General features: G+C 51.9%; 1 protein-coding gene across 1 annotated transcript in view; it reads right to left on the bottom strand.

Annotated features, from left to right (window-relative positions):
* The window catches only part of ZNF469 (zinc finger protein 469), a 187,844-nt gene that overhangs the window by 139,911 nt on the left and 31,393 nt on the right, over positions 1 to 16,540 (bottom strand). Inside the window, exon 2 of the mRNA XM_045582609.1 lies at positions 3,367 to 3,467. The gene's annotated coding sequence lies outside the window, so the exon portion shown is untranslated. The remainder of the gene's footprint in view (positions 1 to 3,366; positions 3,468 to 16,540) is intronic.

Genomic DNA, 16,540 nt, shown 5'->3' on the forward strand with positions numbered 1-16,540 from the left:
GATACAAATATCCTCTGTGCCAGAGGCAGGGCCCCAAGCAGCAGCTCCATGAATTGGGCCTGAATACTCAAGGACAGGAAGTGGTGCCGATGGATGGAGGGCCTAGGAGGGGCTTTGTTTCTCATACAGGCCTAATAGGACTATTTAGCATTCTATTGATAAATGATGTGTATTTATAATACGATGAAACAGTAAAATAAAAAGTGAGATACAATTTGCCACCACTCAATTGATGAAGACAAGGAGGAACGGAGGCTGTGCGGGTGCCTGGAGCCAGGGCTGCCCTCTGGTGGGCATGGACAGTGGTGCAGCCCTTTTGGAAATGCCTGGCTCTGAGGGTGCCATTGCCCATGCCCCTCCTCCATGTGCAACATCCAGGTGCATGCTCGCACCTAGAGAGAACTCTGCACGCAAGGGAGCTCAGGATGCTCACACCAGCTTCACTGGTGATGACGAAACACTGGGAGCTCCCCTGTGTCATGGACAGGAAGCTGAGGTCAACAGTGCACCTCTTTGTCTCAGCCCCAGGTGAGAGGTGCCATCTCATCAGCACTGACATTGCATTCCCTCCCACATCGGCTCAAGACAAAGCCCTGGCAGAGGCCGCACCAGGAGAGAACAGAAGGTCAGGGAGGAAGAGGACAGCCATCTGCAGCCCAGATCAGTGGCCCCAGGTGCCCGGCTGTGAGAGGGTGGTATGAGGAACTGGCTTCTGCAGACAGACGGATGGGCAGAGGAAGGGGAAGGGAGAGGAATGTGCCGGAGGCTTAGAACAAAGGGGCAGGTGCAGAAAGCCCTGGCCACCACCTGGGACTGACTCTTCTGATGATAGCAGATGTCAGCCACCAGAACTGCTGGTCCAGGCTCTGATCCTGCCTCAGGGGTGGTGGGCCACATCAACCTGTAAAGGGTTCTGTGGGGAAGGACAGGGCCCTCTCAGGGAAGGTGTCCCTTTCCCACCTTTCGGTACCTGCCCACCACCCCTTGGCTCTCCTTAGAAGGGGCCCCCACCCTGGGACTGTTAGTGGTCAATTTCTTTTTCTTTTTCTTTTAAAAAAAAAAATATATATATTTTATTGATTTTTTACAGAGAGGAAGGGAGAGATATTGAGAGCTAGAAACATCGATGAGAGAGAAACATCGACCAGCTGCCTCTTGCACACCCCGTACTGGGGATGTGCCCGCAACCCAGGTACATGCCCTTGACCGGAATCGAACCTGGGACCTTTCAGTCTGCAGACCAATGCTCTACCACTGAGCCAAACCGGTTTCGGCTGTTGGTGGTCAATTTCATGCTTGTCCTTGCTGAAGCCTGTTGTTAGGGTGAGTCTGGACCTGTGTTTGCTTGTGGAGCTGCAAGACCCCTGGAGCAACATCATCAAAGCATCAAGGAACCTGGCAAAGCTGGGTGCACTTGGGACCGCCTCCCCTTGCTGTCCACAGCTAACCTGGGGCTGCGGCTCACTCGCAAGTGATCAGCAAAGGCGCTTGCCTGAGAACCCATATCGACTCCATGAATCCCTGTGGATCACAAGTACAGAACGGCTAAAGATAATATAACAGGTACCCATACCTTCCGCCCACCCCACCCAGATTTTTTTTGCCAGCATTGTATTAGGGAAACTCTCAAACACGGAAAAACTGAAAGAACAGAGCAGCAAACACCTACAGATTTGTCACCTTGGTTCACAATTAGTCACATTTCGCTGTGCATCTTATTACAAATGTGCCTGCCTCTCTCCCCTGCCCCCCACCCTCCCTACATCTGCCCGTCTTATTTTTTGAGGCATTTTAAAAGGCAAAGCAGACATCCATGCACACCATCCCTGAACACTGCAGCATGAATTGCATTAACTAGAGTGCAACATTTGCTTTTTTTAATTTATACGATGAAATGCTCACATCCTACTTATATCATCCAGTGGGTTTTGACAAAGGCATCTCCCAGTGTGACCCAAACCCTGTCAAGATATATGTGGCTTCCATTACTCCAGAAAGTCCCTTCACGCCTCCTCCCCATCAATCTCCTGGCCCCTCTCACAGCCAACCGCTTACCACCCAACGTTTGCTCCAATAAACGTCAAAGGCTACAATAAACAATGTGAGCAGCAATGTCTTCAGCCACCAGAAATGAGAAAATGGATGGCGGATCTCGTGACATAATGTGTTGGCCACATTCCTGAAGGACTTGCACAGGCCCTGCTGTCCCTTTTACGCTCCATGTCCATCTGCAGTGGATTCTGCGTGCCTGTTTGCGGGGCTTTGGGGCTGCTGGGAAGCGTGCGCTCCTGGGACACCCGCCCAGAGAGAGATGCAAACTTATCAGAAACCACTCAGAGGAAGCCACTCTCCAGAGGCCGACTTTATAGCCGTAGCATCCCCCCGCCCCCCGCCTCCCCAATCTCATTAGGAGACGCCAGATGTAGCTGGTTCTTGTAACAGGGTTACTGTTGTGGGCAGGACAACCTTACAAGTTTACGGTCAGGTTCTTTCTCAGGGTGCTCTGTCACAGCCCGCAGACAAGGGTCGGGGCTGGAGAGCTGACATCTGGACAAGAAGGGCTCGCACTCTGCTCAGACCTGGCCGCCTTCCGCACCTCGTGCGCAGGCGCCGCTGCACACATTGCCTCCAGATGTCCCCAGCATCTTCAGCAGCGTGGACATCAGAAGATCACTTTCTTCCCAAGGACAATGGGAAGGCGGGGCCGAGAGTACAGCAGGCCACATGGGCATGCTCCGCAGGCTGCTCTCCTCCCCGTGGCTCCCAGGGGCTTCTCTGCCAGGCCCAGAGGCAGCCCGGGGAGTTCCTCAATGCAGCACCATGTGGCTGCCACCCAGTGGCTGCCACCCAGTGCCCAGCTCTGGCTTTAGACGTGACCCCACTTTTCAGCCCGGAGCACAAGGTGAAGGTAGATAGCATTATTTCTAACCACCCTCAACACACACACCGCTCACCCAGTGCTGCCTTCCGCCCCCCTGTGGACACAGCCAGCACGGCCCCCTGAGCCACTGCCTCGAAGGCTTGGACTTGGCTGAAGACAATTTTCCTGTCTTTGGTCCATTCTAAGAGCCACTCGAATGCCTGGGTCACATCTCTTGTCCACGACCACCCCAAATGGTGCACCAGTGTCAGCTTAGTACTAACCATGCGCCGACATTGACAAATAATGAACCCCCCTGAACCTCTATCAGCTCAAAGCTAACGGTGCACTACCACCAGCTCAGTGCTAGCCACGCACCATCGTCAGGGCAGCACTAACACCCTCACACAGCCCAGTCCGTGGAGCCTGCGGGAACAGCAGGAGCAAAATAAACAGGATGTGGCGTCAAATCAAACTCTTAAGTAGAAGAGAGAGCTGCCTCTTACCTTGACACCTGCTCTCAGGCTGCTGTTTCCACCCCGAAGGACTTGCCAGTCTGCCCGCTGGTTCGCCCTCTGCAGCTCTTCCCTCTCAGCCACTGCAGCCTCTGCAGAGGACAAACAGGCGATTAGACAGAGACATGAAGAAGCGGCACCAGGGCTTCCTCTCAGGAAGCCACTGTAATCCAGGCCCCTGGGCTGCAGGGGAGGGCGGGGGCTGTGAAGCCACATGGGGAGAGGCTGTCTGATGCTCTCCTCCCATCCTTCTCACAGTCCTCTTTACGGGGCCCACCCCAGGCCCACGTGTACACCCAGTGTGTCTCCGTTTTCTCCACACGCCCAAGGGATGGTCAGATGTGCTCATTGTCATCGACGGGCACAGCCATCGAGGTTGGCATGCCCCTGTTTCCTTGGTGCCTTCCTTCTGTTTCCCACCCCATATGCCCCTTTGCAGTCAAGGGGCCCAATTCTAACGTGCTTTTGTTGGTCATTGCATGGTGTCCCCGAGAGGAGGGTGTCACTCAGGCAGGGGTGACCCTCTGTCCCCTCACCATGGCATCACTTACTGCCCTGAGCAGGGCTAACTGAGGTTGCTGGAGGCACCTTGTGGGGCAGTGGGTCTCTCCCACAGGCTCCGGGAGAGGACCCTCGTCCTGATAGGTCTGCATTGCTGCTCGCTCTAGCCCCTCTGGCCTCATCCTGCAGGATGCTGGGTCTCACCTTGGACCTCTCTGCCGGCAGCTCGTGGTCGGTGCCCTGCCCTCCCCTCTCTGTTCCCCTGCCTGGCCTCACGGCTGGTCCTCAGACTGTTAATGTGCTCATCCCCTCTCAGTCCCATGGGCAGCCCAGGACTCTCCCGTTCCCACCCACAGGCTGCAGCCATTTGGGGAAGAGAAGAATCAAAGCTGCGACAAACATTTGTTTAAAAACTGCCGAATCCACAGTCAACAGACCTGGTACCGTCCCAGCCTCTGGGCTAACTTTCCAGGGAGCCCGGGCACTCGCCCTCTCTCTCCGTGCCTCAGTTGGTCCGTTTAGAACCCAAAGATAAAGACTGTGCCCTCCTTTCAGGATTGTCACAACGGGGGACTGACACTGTGAGGACTTGAGAAACCCTTCGCGCCATCGGCCTAGGAGGTGTCTTCCCACCCCAGCTGTCGAAGCTGCGCTCGGGGAACGCCAATGGCTGCAGGGGTTACAAGCTCCAAGGGTATCCTCCGGGCGATGGCTCCCATTCTCTGCCCTCCGTGGCATCCATGATCAGAACAAGCTCTCACTAATCTGAAGGGGTCCCCACAGAGATGTGCTCCTACCCTCCGCTGATATCTCTCATTAAAAATGAGTGCTGGCGGCTCGGGCTTCCCGGCCACAGCTGTGTTCTCCGGAAGCTGGTTGGGTTTATCCTCTCCAGGTGCTCGCTGGCTACTTCCATCCTCTGGTTTATGTAGGATCGTTTTAGACTGTCAGCAAAACATAAAAAATAGCTGCCTCCCGTGGCCAAACACCACACGCTCCTATCTCATCCGCCGTCTAATGAATAGTTTCCAGGTCATGGTGGCCCCGTGGGAACATCTGGCCTCCATCTCTCCCGCACAGATGTCGACGTAGCGACAGACAGGCCTTCTGGAGAATGCCCCCCTTCCCACGCTCACTCTCCCTTTAGGGAGCATTCGTGTGTGTGTGTTTTAAAAAGTCTTTACATTGGAGAATGCAGGTGTGCGTGTGTGCGTGAGTGTACGTGCATTTGTAAAATGGCCTGGCCGTGTGCACGGGGCAGTGGGACCCCTGACGCTATCCTTCTCCAGCACAGGTCTTGGGGCCACAGTGGGGCTCCGAGGAGGTTCTTGTGTTCCAGGGAAGACTGAAGGCAGCCTGCTGAGTCCTCCATGCAGCTGTTGACTTTATCCCAGCACAGCCCTTCCGAATTATTAAATCTTTTCTCCAAGTAGAACAGAGTCGGAAAAGTGAGTACGTAGCCTCAGCTCCCTGCACTCCACTCAAGCACACTGGTGAGCAGAGCCCCATCGAGCCAGGCATGGCCCCTTTTCCTTGGACCTGCCCAGGAGGGGCCTGGCTGACAGCTCAGGGGCCGGTCAGCGGGGCCACTTTTATTGGTGGATCACAGGGTGCGGCTTCTTTCATTCTATGCCTATGAGATTTCATTACATTTCACCCTATACCTATGAGATTCATCACATTTTTATTTTTACTTGATAAAATATACATAGCATAAAATTTACCATCCTAACTATCTCTACGTTTAGAATTCATGACATCCAGTGCATTCAATTGTTGTACAGCCATCATCCCATCCATCTCATCGCTCTTTTCATCATGCAGAACTGAAACTGTCCCCATTGTTCAAAAACTCTCGCTCCTCTTCCCAGCCCCAGCAGCCACCATCCTACTTTCTGTCTCTATGAATCTGACTGTTATCGGTCCCTCATGTAAGTGGAACCATAAAACACTTATCTTTTTGTGATTGGCTTATCTCACTGAGCTTAATGCTCTTAAGGCTCATCTCCATGGTAGCCTGGGTCAGAATTTCCTTCCTTTTTAAGGCGGAGTAATATTCCATGAAAGGCATACACATCTTTTGTTTATCCATCAATGGACACTTGAGTTTGTTTTCACCTTATAGCTATTTTGAATAAGGCTGTTGTGAACGTGGGTATACACATATATGTTTGAGACTCGCTTCCACTTCCTTTAGATTTACATCCAAAAGTGGAATTGCTGTGTTATATGGTAATTCTATGTTTAGATTTTTGAGGAAATGTACCATTTTCCACAGTGGTTGTACCATTTTACATTCCCACTAACTGTACGCAATGGTTCTAATTTCTCAACATCCTCAAAATAACCAATATTTGTTATTTTCTTTCTTTTTGATGGTAGCCATCCTAATGGGTATAAAGTAGCTTTTCATTGTGGTTTTGATTTGCATTTTGTGATGATTCATGATGTTTTCCTGGGTAAGAGCTGTCCATATTTTTGTGTGAATTCTATTGTGTGAACACAGTTTATCTGTCTAGTCCACTACTGATGAGCATTCAGGTGGTTTCCAGCTTGGGCTCTGAAGAAGGTTCCAGTCCATGTGTTTTGCAAACATAGGTGAGCATTCCCACCAGGAGGGCAGTCGCTAGATTGTGGGTAGAGAAAGCCGAAGGGTTTCCCAGTGCACACCTTCCCGGAGCTTTGTGCTCTCTGGACATTCATTGTGGCCCAGGGGTTTCACGTTAGAACCTCTGGTGAATGGACAGCCATATCTCATGGGTTTTAATTATGTTTCCTTGATGACTAATATAACTGAGCATGTTTTCCAATATTTACTGTCCATTTGGCCTTCTTTGTGAAATACACTGAGTGGCCAGATTATTATGATCTCTGACCGCATAATAACCTGGCCACTCAGTGTGTGTGTGTGTGTGTGTGTGTGTGTGTGTGTGTATTAGAGACTCAATGCATGAATTCTTGCATTGGTGGAGTGTAGCCAGCCTGGCCAGGGGGAGGGAACATGGACAATTGGCTGGCCTGCCTGCTCTGGGTCTAGGGGACAATTTGCATATTAGCCTTTTATTATATTGGATATACACTGAGTGGCTAGATTTTCATGTGTTCAGAGATGGTAATAATCTGACTACTCAGTGTATATATTCAAGACTTTTGACCATTTTTATGTTGGGGTCTTTGTCTTTTTGCTATTGGTTTATAGATGTTTCTAAAAACACATTCTGCATAAAGGTCTTCTGTTGGATGAATACGTATTGAGAAAATGGTATAAAGGCCAGAGCTATGACTATCTTTCTCCAAAGATCATTTCCCACTAATACAGCATCATGCAGATTGCAGGAAATGGCTTCCACTAGCAAATCCATCCATCCGTCCACTCATTTATTCATTCATGCACAACCAAGAGCAGTTGCCACATCTCCAGCCTGACACAGCCCCCATCCCACCCCACTGCTCGTGTCTCAGACACAGCTAAGTCGAAGCAGCAGCAGTCTCCATGGCAGGAGCCTTCCTTTCTACACACGGTACCAGCTCCCTCCCAGGGCAGAGGAGGCCCTCACAGGTGGCCCGCCATGAGCTTACACCCCTCACCTGGAGCTGGACACTCAGGCTCACAGCCTGCCTGTGCTGGTCCTGGCTGGCTCTCCTTCCAGTCAACCCACTTTCCTCAGCCCTGAGCTGTCTGAGCCCCTTCCCTGCCCCTCCCTGGCAACAATGAGCCACACCTGTCTCTGTGCTCCCAGGTGCCTGCCAAGCCTGTGCCAGGAGCTTTTCCATGGAATCCATTATTAATGACGACAATGATGGTAGTGACTGATGTGGCTGAGTTCTGCTGGGAGCCAAGGCTGGTCCAGAGCATTCCATGCAGCATTTGCTGACTCCTCCTAACACCCTGGAAAGCGGGTTCTACTGAGATCTCTGTCTGAGGTTCAGAGAGGCAAAGCAATGTGCCCAAGCCATGAGGCGAGCGAGCGATGGGCTGGCTCTGCGATTCCCCAGTGCATGCCCGCCCTGCACGGGGGACAGGGCCTCACGTTCATGAGCCAAAACCAGAATAGATGAGTGAAAGGTCGGGGGAGAATTCAAGCACCCTGCACGGTATCAAGGCCAGAAGGGCTCAGCAGTTGGCCACTAATGGAGGGCCCTCCAACCTGACCCAGACCGCCCAGTAACACAGACTCTCCTTCCTCCACAAGAGCAGTAAGTGGAGAAAGAAAAAGCCAAGAGAAAATAAGCAGAGAAAAATAGCCCTGGAAACTTCCCCCGGGCGAGCGTGACTGTGTTGGATATCTGGAATTTGGGTGCAGATGCCCACACACCAGGTCGGGAACTGTGTTCTCTCTCACTTGCTACAGGCAGATGAGACCAGGGCTCATCGGAGCGCGCACCGTGGAGGCCCAGGTCCTGAGAAACAGGCCCAAGGGTCCTGAGAACCCTTGGCGGTTCCTGCTTTCCGCTCACTCTGAAGGCACGGCGGGTCCGGGGTTATGAGCCTTCGCAGAGCTCACACTCTGTGTCTCGAATACAGAATCCTCTCTCCTCAAGAAGGGGTGAGGGGACCCCCAGCCTGGGGCTGGGAAGCTCTTTCCCCCAGGGCCTAGGCCCATGGTCAGCAAACTGAGGCTTGAGAGCCACATGCAGCTCTTTGGCCGCGTGAGTGTGACTCTTCCACAAAATACCACGGCCTGGGCGAGCCTATTTTGAAGAAGTGGCATTAGAAGAAGTTCAAGTTTAAAAAATGTGGCTCTCCAAAGAAATTTTAATCGTTGTCCTGTTGATATGTGGCTCTGTGGACTGATGAGTTTGCCGACCACTGGCATAGGTCTTCCCAGCTAGAGCACTGCAGCTCAGGCATGGGAAGTCTCAGAAACAGGTCGTGGGTCCCTTTGGACCCATGAGGTGAGGTGAGTGTTGAGTGCAACATGCAGTGGGAGAACCCACCTCATCCACCTTAGGGTTCTTAGCACTTTTCCAGGGAAAACAGCTGTGGTGCGCCCCAGTCAGGAGCACAGAGAGCTGGGTTCACACTGAGTGAGTCTGACCTGAGGGTAGAGGAGGGGACATACCTGAGCACTCTTGCCTCCTGCCTCCTGCCTCCCCCACTGTGCTGGGCAGCTCTCCACTCGCACCAGTCTCCCCGGGCTTTCTGATGTGGATAAAATGCACCCCTGGGCGTGGAGTCTGCTCCTGAGGGGCCCTGGTGGATGGGCAGGAGGTTTGTTCCTATGGAGCCCACCCAGCCAGTAGGAATGAGAGCGAAGTGCTGAGCAGATGCCTGTCCTCCGTTCTCTCCTGCAGGTGCTCCAAGGGGCAGTCCTTTCCTCGTAGGGGACGCCACCCATCAAGCTACCAAACCAGCAGGGTCCCAGTCTTGCTTAAAGGCTCCTGGTGCAGGGCTTGCTGCTAGGAGATGCCCCTACAGCCTCGTGGCGTCCCCACCTTGCACGCAGTGGGAGCTGCCGCTCTCCCTTGGCCCTGTGTCTGTGGCAACCAGAGGCCCGGCTCTCACTACAGAGGTCCCTGGGACCAGGGTGGATGGCTGCAGGGGAAGGGAGTGACGGGCAGAAACTAGAGGAAGATGCAGGCCTAGAGACGGTGAGGGGTCAGTGACTACGGTGGGTACATGTTTCTTATTAATGGAGACCTTCATTCTCTCATTTTCTTTGTGCTGAGTAACATGTCAAATGAATAGAGCAAGGATCAAGGAGACACAGGATTGGAAAAGCAGAGAGAGCTCCCGGAGCTCTGCTGTCTCAGCTGAGCTCCGGCCCCTGGGACTGCACTGCCAGAGAGGCAAAGGTCTCCCCACATCGCTTTAGGCGGACGGGCGGATTGCTCGGGCTCAGAGGCGGGCTCTGCAGGAGCCTGGTTCCTGGGAATCCAAGGGGACCCGGAGCCACTGGAGCCTGGGGACACTTGCCAAACCTTACTGGGCTGGGAGGGTCCCTCATACCCTTGGGGGATGGCTGTTTGGGAGCATAAACACACGGAGCCATACCGATGAGCCAACAAAGCATCAGCCTTCCAAAGGGTCCAGATAGAAGACGAAAGTTAAAAAGTCTGCAAGACCAGACAGGCCGTAGCCGAGGCCAAGCAGGCATTTTTGGGAAGACAACATCAAGAAAAGCAAAAGAAGCCAAAGCAAAAGCAACAACAACTACAGCACGAATGTGGGAGGCAGCTTGCCAAGGTCAGAGACCCCAGACAGAGGCCTTGAAGTTCAAAGCCTTGAAGCTGGAAAATTCAGAAAAGTAAGACTTGGAGGGAGGCACTGGGTCAGGCAGCAGGTGGTGGGGACCGCCTTTCCCTGAGCCGTCACACTCCCCTCAAGGGCCCCATCTCCTTAGGAGTCCCTGTGGCCCCTGTTTCTGCTTGGGCTGTGCCTGTCCACCCCCCCTGTGTCCAGGCCCATGTCTCTTCCCCAGCAGGACCCCAGGGCTTCCTCCCCAAAGACAGAGCTACCCACTGCCCCCTTCTGTTTGGGGCAATGAAATTGGAACCAGTGCACCAAGGGACAGGGCCACCAGAGAGCATGTCAGACCTGAACCAGTGAGGCAATTCCAGATTTGGGTGCCATTTATGTTCTCCCCTCCTCTCTCACCCTGTAGCCAAGCTGGCCTGAAGCCCAGGGGTCAGTTTGGTTAAAAAAAAAAAATAATAAAACAATTATTTGCCACTGCCACTTCCTCCACTGGCTTTCCCTAGTCAGATGGGAGGGTCCCCAGGCCCCACGAAGCTGGTGTGGCTGCCATGCAAGTGCGAGTGAGGGCGAGTGTGGTGGGGATGAGGTCCCAGCATCGGGCAGGCGGCCTCACAGGCAGGGGAAATGTGGGTGCAGTGGGAGCCAGGTTGTGGGCAGCACCAGCTGCCGGGCCTTGCTTGGCTCCCCCTGGACTTCTCTGAAGTCCCACTGCCAAATTAGTGAGCTGGTGTGAGGGTGCACGCCACACCCCTCCCGACACCCGGAGTCTCTGAGAAAGCATGTCTGTCATGCTGCCACCGCCTGGCAGATGCCTCCCCGGCTACAGCCTCAGGGGCTGTGCTTAAGCCAAGAGCGTGATGCGCCTGCTTCTTGTGGTTCTGCCCGGTACCTCCCTGCTTCTCCACAGAGCCACGCTCAGGCATCTGCTGTCTGGCACCACGGCGTCTTGGTGGGGGTGGGTGGACGGGCAGACACGACTGCGGCCACCTTTTCCCTGGGATGGTACAAGGGCAGCAACGTTCGTGTTTTGGTGCCCTGGCCAGGTTTTATAAATGACACGCGATGTTTAAAAAAGCTTTTGGTTGGAGAGACCAGGCCAGCAAACCTGTGTGTTCTTTGCAAAGTGAGCCCCCTGCCCCACCCCTACACCCCGAGCATCAGCGGGATGAGTAAATGGCTACTGAACTGGAGAGAACAGATATTCCTCTAAAACATATATTCCTCTAAAACACCGTGAGTGAGTGAAAAAGCGGGTAAAGGATATGAGCAGATGGTTAAGGAAAATGGCTCACCCTCACTCCTAACCAATGAAATGCAAGTTAACGTGTACTAAGCTGCAGATCTACAGGGATAAAGACAATGTGATACTGGCAAAGGGATAGATAGACACAGAGATCAATGGGACAGAATAGAGATCAGAAATAGAGCCACACAATAGTCAACTGGTTTTGACAAAGATACAAAGCAATTTAAAACGGTTTATACACCTAAATGCACACTGCAAAGCAGAAACTCATAGAAGAGAACAAGGGAGAAATTCCCTTTGAACTTAAATTTGCCAATAAGTTTTTAGATACAACACCAAAAGCATGATCCACGAAAGAGAAAAGCTGATGGATTCTATATAAAATTTTTTAATTTGTTCTGTGAAAGACAGTGTTAAGAGAATGAAAAGACAAGTCACAGTCCAAGAGAAAGTATATGCAAACCATATTTCTTATCTAGAATAAAATATATATATATATTTATATATATATATATATATATATATATATATATATATATATATATCTTAACAAGAAAATAAACAAGCCAATTTAAAAACTGGCAGGAGACCTGAACTTTACCAAAGAAAATATACAGATGGCAAACAAGTGTTTGAAAAGATGCTCATTACTTGTCAGTAGGGAAATGCAAATTGAAACATGGAAATACCATTGTATATCCATCTGAACAGCTGAAATTCAAGAAACTGACAATACCAAATGCTGGCGAGGATGTGAAGCAACAGGAACTCTCGCATTGATGGTGAGAAGGCAAAATGGCATGGCCCCATCAGAAGACAATTCAGCAGTGTCTACATCAACGCACCCACACAACCCAGTACATGTATACTAGGTATTTAATAAAAAAGCTGAAAACATGTTCACACAAAAACTTGTGTATGCACATTTATAGCCATTTTATGCATAATTACCCCAAACTAGAAGTAACCAAGATGTCCTTCAACAAGTTTGTGGAGAAATAAGCATGGTACATCCGTACAATAGAGTGGTATCCAGTGATAGCAAGGAATACTATGAACTATTGAATATGGATGAATCTCAAATGCAATTTGATAAGTGAAAGATACCAGACCAACATGCTACATCTGTATGATGCCTTTTCTATGACATCTGGAAAAGGTAAAACTACAGGGATGGAAATCAGGTCAGTGATCACTGGGGCTGGGAGGGATGACAATGGCTGAATACAAGACACACACCAGAGGACATGTAGGTGGATGCCATGGTCCAGGGGGTGTGGATACATGACTCCAGGTATTTACCACTCAGAGATAACGTCATGCCACAAGGAGTGAACTTTAATGTACGCTAATTAAAAGTAAATGGGCCGGATGGTTTGCGGTCCCAGGATGGATGCAGAGCAGACCAGAGAATCGATTGTATCACAAACACTGACACAGCCTCAGAGGAAAGTGGAGAAGAAAGGAGTGGACCTAAGTCAGGCTGGACACTGACGTACAGACAGAGGAACTAACTGAACATCACTGCGGAGATGGTGGAGTTGCTTCCAGGAGGAGATAGGGTCATTTCACACTGTTTGACATGGATGTGGGAGTTGAGAAAAGGAGGAAACAAATGGTGGGTGGTGGGCACCATGGGTCTCGTTATTTGAGAAGGAGGTTGCAGAGAGCAAGGAAGAGAGGCCAGAATGATCCACTGGGTTAGTCAAGGACATCAGCATAAACCCATGTTTAATATATATATATTTATTTAAAAAAAATTTTTTTACAAAGAGGAAGGGAAAGGTATAGAGAGTTAGAAACATGGAGAGAGAAACATCGATTAGCTGCCTCTTGCACACCCCCAACTGGGGACATGCCTATAACCAAGGTACATGCCCTTGACCGGAATCAAACCTGGGACCCTTCAATCTGTAGGCTGACGCTCTAGCCACTGAGTCAAACTGGTCAGGGCCATGTTTAACTTTTATGTATATCAATCAATCTATCCATAGATAGATATATTAATAGATACGGATGGACAGAAAAACTTACAGATCTGTGTTCCTGGGCTAGGACACAGGTGCTCTGTATGCTCCCTGGTGCCATCTGCTCAGGTGGCCTAGAAAGCGTGACATGCTGTAGCAATGGGCACTCCTGATGCTCAGAGCTTGGGTTCTAATGCCATCTTCCATAAAGGGTGCCAGAGAGGAACAGCCGACTCTAGGGCTGGATCAGTGAATAGACGAGATGAGCCGGGAGCATCTTGTAAGTAAGGCAGTGCTGGAAGAGTAAAAGAGTGGGTGTGTCCCAAGCACATGGGAGCCAACCTGCAGGAAGGCCTGTTGGCAAAGCTGGGACACCTGATAACAAAATAGAGGCCATGGGACTAGGGCCCAATGTGCAAAGTAGCTTCTGTGGGTTCGCACTGAGCGAGAAAAAGACTGAGGGCCTACATACACAGGGAGAAGAGACACATCTCCTATTCAAAGAAACTCCAGATGATGTATGCAGGTTCCTTCCCTCTGGCAGTGGGGCTTACTCTCATCTTCTTCTTCTCAAAGTTGAGGCATGATTGGGTTTAGTCACTTGCTTCTAAAAATGGAGCAATTCAGGGTGGAGAAACCTGGCAGCACAACCTCAGCCAGGTGACCAAGATCAACATCAATAGTGGCAGTCGCGGTTACGGAGTGTGTCCCCGATAGGGAGGGATGGGCACTTAGCCTCTGTGTGTTCTTCCCAAACCCACAATCACAGTCTAACCACCAGAAACTATCTGATAGATGTAGACTGAGGGGCATTCTGCAAAATACCTGACCAGGACTCCTCAGCACTACCCAGGTCCTCACAAACAGAAACGCCTGAGCCATGTCAGAGCACAGAGCTGGCTGGGGGACGGAGTGCAATGTGGGATCTGGATGAAATCCTGGAACAGGAGAAAGACGGCAGCTGGAAACCTACTGAACCCTGAACGAAGTTCGGCATTTAGCTCACCGGCACTCAGCTCACTGGCACTCAGTGCCAGTGTTGTTCTCCGAATGTTGACGTGAGATGTTCCTGAACGTGAAAGCCAGGTGAGGGGTATTCAGGAACTCTCTGTACCAGCATTGCAACTTTTCTGTAAGTCTAAAATTTTTCCAAAATAGCAAGTTTGTTTTTAAAAAATAGGGAAGAGACTCAAACAGGTATTTTGCCAAAGAAGACATATGAAGGGCAGATAAGCTCATGAAAGGGAAGAAAACCTCATTACCCACCATGGAAATGCAAATTAGACCGTCCAGAGATTCCAGCTCACACCTGCTGGAACAGCTCTAACCACAGCGACCACCACAGGGAGTTGGCAAGACTGTGGAGAAACCGGAGCTCCTGCATGGACCGTGGTGGTAGCTGGTGCGGTGTTAAATGGTAGAGAGACACTTAGCCAGGGCCTGGCCGTCTCACCCCTAATAACCCACTCAAGTGGAGTGAAAACCGTCCAGATGGACATCTTTGTGCGCGGGTTCCTGGCAACATTATTCAGAACGTCCCCGAACTGACCGCAGCCCCAGCACCCACTGGCTGGCAATGGATGAGCAAAGTGTGCTGCCTCATCCACGGGAATAAATAGGACTCACAGTGACAAAGAGCAAGCATCTGACACAGAACAGATGGAGAGGCTGCAAACGCGTTATCCTAAGTGAAAGAAGCTACATTAGAAAACTGCAAACCCCAGGATTCCGCTCACATGGAATTCCCCGAAAAGGCCGCTCTACAGAAACAGAGCCGAGTAGTGGTCGCCTGAGGCTGGGCCGGGCTGACTGACCGGAGGGAACCCCCGGGCCACAGGGAGGTTTTGGGAGGCTGTGAGGCCACGGAGGTGTAACCCCGTGAAGACCGAGCAGAGGCTTGTATCTGTAATGAGGAGTGAACTCGTATGTGACTGACACTCCACAAGACTGCTTTACGAGGAAGCTAGGAGCTGGGCCGCCCGTGAGCCTTTCACGTCCCATAACTGCCAGGCGGGGCTGCTGTGAAAATGCACCTAGAGTTTTTTACTCACTGTTTGGGGTGCCACTGGTTAATAGGGCTGCACCTTTCATTTCTGAGAGCTCCTCGGAAGAAGGCGAGCAAGAGGAAAGAGTGCAGAGGCGCACACTTGGGAGAAAGCCGCCTGCGAACAAGCCGTGCAAGGCCTGGGAGCAGTAGCTCGTTGGCTCCCTTGTTCCCCAGAGGGCTCTGAGTGCAGCCATTTGTCCCCGTGGATATGGGTGAGTCAACCCACTGGCCAGCACCCGCCCATCTGGCTGCTCACACTGCAGTGAGGGGCCCACCACACCAGCACGCCCCCAGAGGGACACATGCAGAGTCCACCCGAACCCCCAGGCTGGGGTGAATGGCCCGTGTCCTTTACTTCTCACTTCATCCCCACATTTCACAAACACCGAGCAAGTGGCACTCTGTGCCCTGGGCAGCCTGGCGCTGACAGGAAGCCCTGCTCCTCTCGCAGGGTGGCCGGGGCCTGGTCTCCAGCTCCAGCTCCAGGCCTCCTGCTCCTGGGACAAGGCCGTGGCACCCTCTCTGCCACAGGAACTCTGATGATCCCAGTCTCCCCATGTACCCCTGCCTCTCTCCTCTCCACCTGGCCACCCGAACAGTGCTACTGCTCGCTGTCCTTGAGGCTGGGCTCACACCTCATGCACTCCAGGCCCCAGCACCCAGCACCCAGTGGCTGGTGTGCAGAGGCACCCAAGCTACATGGAGGGACAAAATGGTGACCTGTCTTTGAGGGGTCCCAGAGCAGAAGGCAAAAGCACATCCATCGCTGAGTTCAAATGGCTGTGTGTCCTCAGGGGGATCAGTGTGCCTCTCTGAGCCTGGGTCCCTGTGTGCACACTGGATGCCGCCGCCTCCTGGAGCACACGGGACCCTGGCCATCTCTGCACAGGGAGCAGCTGGTGTGCCCTGCTCCCTGATTTCCTGGCTGCACAGCTCCAGAGCACCCCTTGTTTTGGTCAGTGTAGATGGCGGCTCTCACCATCCTGGATGGTGGTACATGCCGAGGCCTGGCCATCCGGGGGACGAGGCAGATCCATCTTTGGGGATGGACACTAACCAGGCAGTCAGGACCCCACAGGAGTAACTGGGCAAATCACTGCCGGTCAGATGAGCTTGTTGGACTTCGTCCAAACCAAGGAATGTGGAAGTGCCTCTGGGGCCTGACCCAGTGCAGGCAGCAGAGAAGCTGAGTGGGATGCACCCAG

The sequence above is a fragment of the Pipistrellus kuhlii genome, unplaced genomic scaffold (assembly GCF_014108245.1).
Source record: "Pipistrellus kuhlii isolate mPipKuh1 unplaced genomic scaffold, mPipKuh1.p scaffold_m20_p_17, whole genome shotgun sequence".
Classification (NCBI taxonomy): Eukaryota; Metazoa; Chordata; class Mammalia; order Chiroptera; family Vespertilionidae; genus Pipistrellus; species Pipistrellus kuhlii.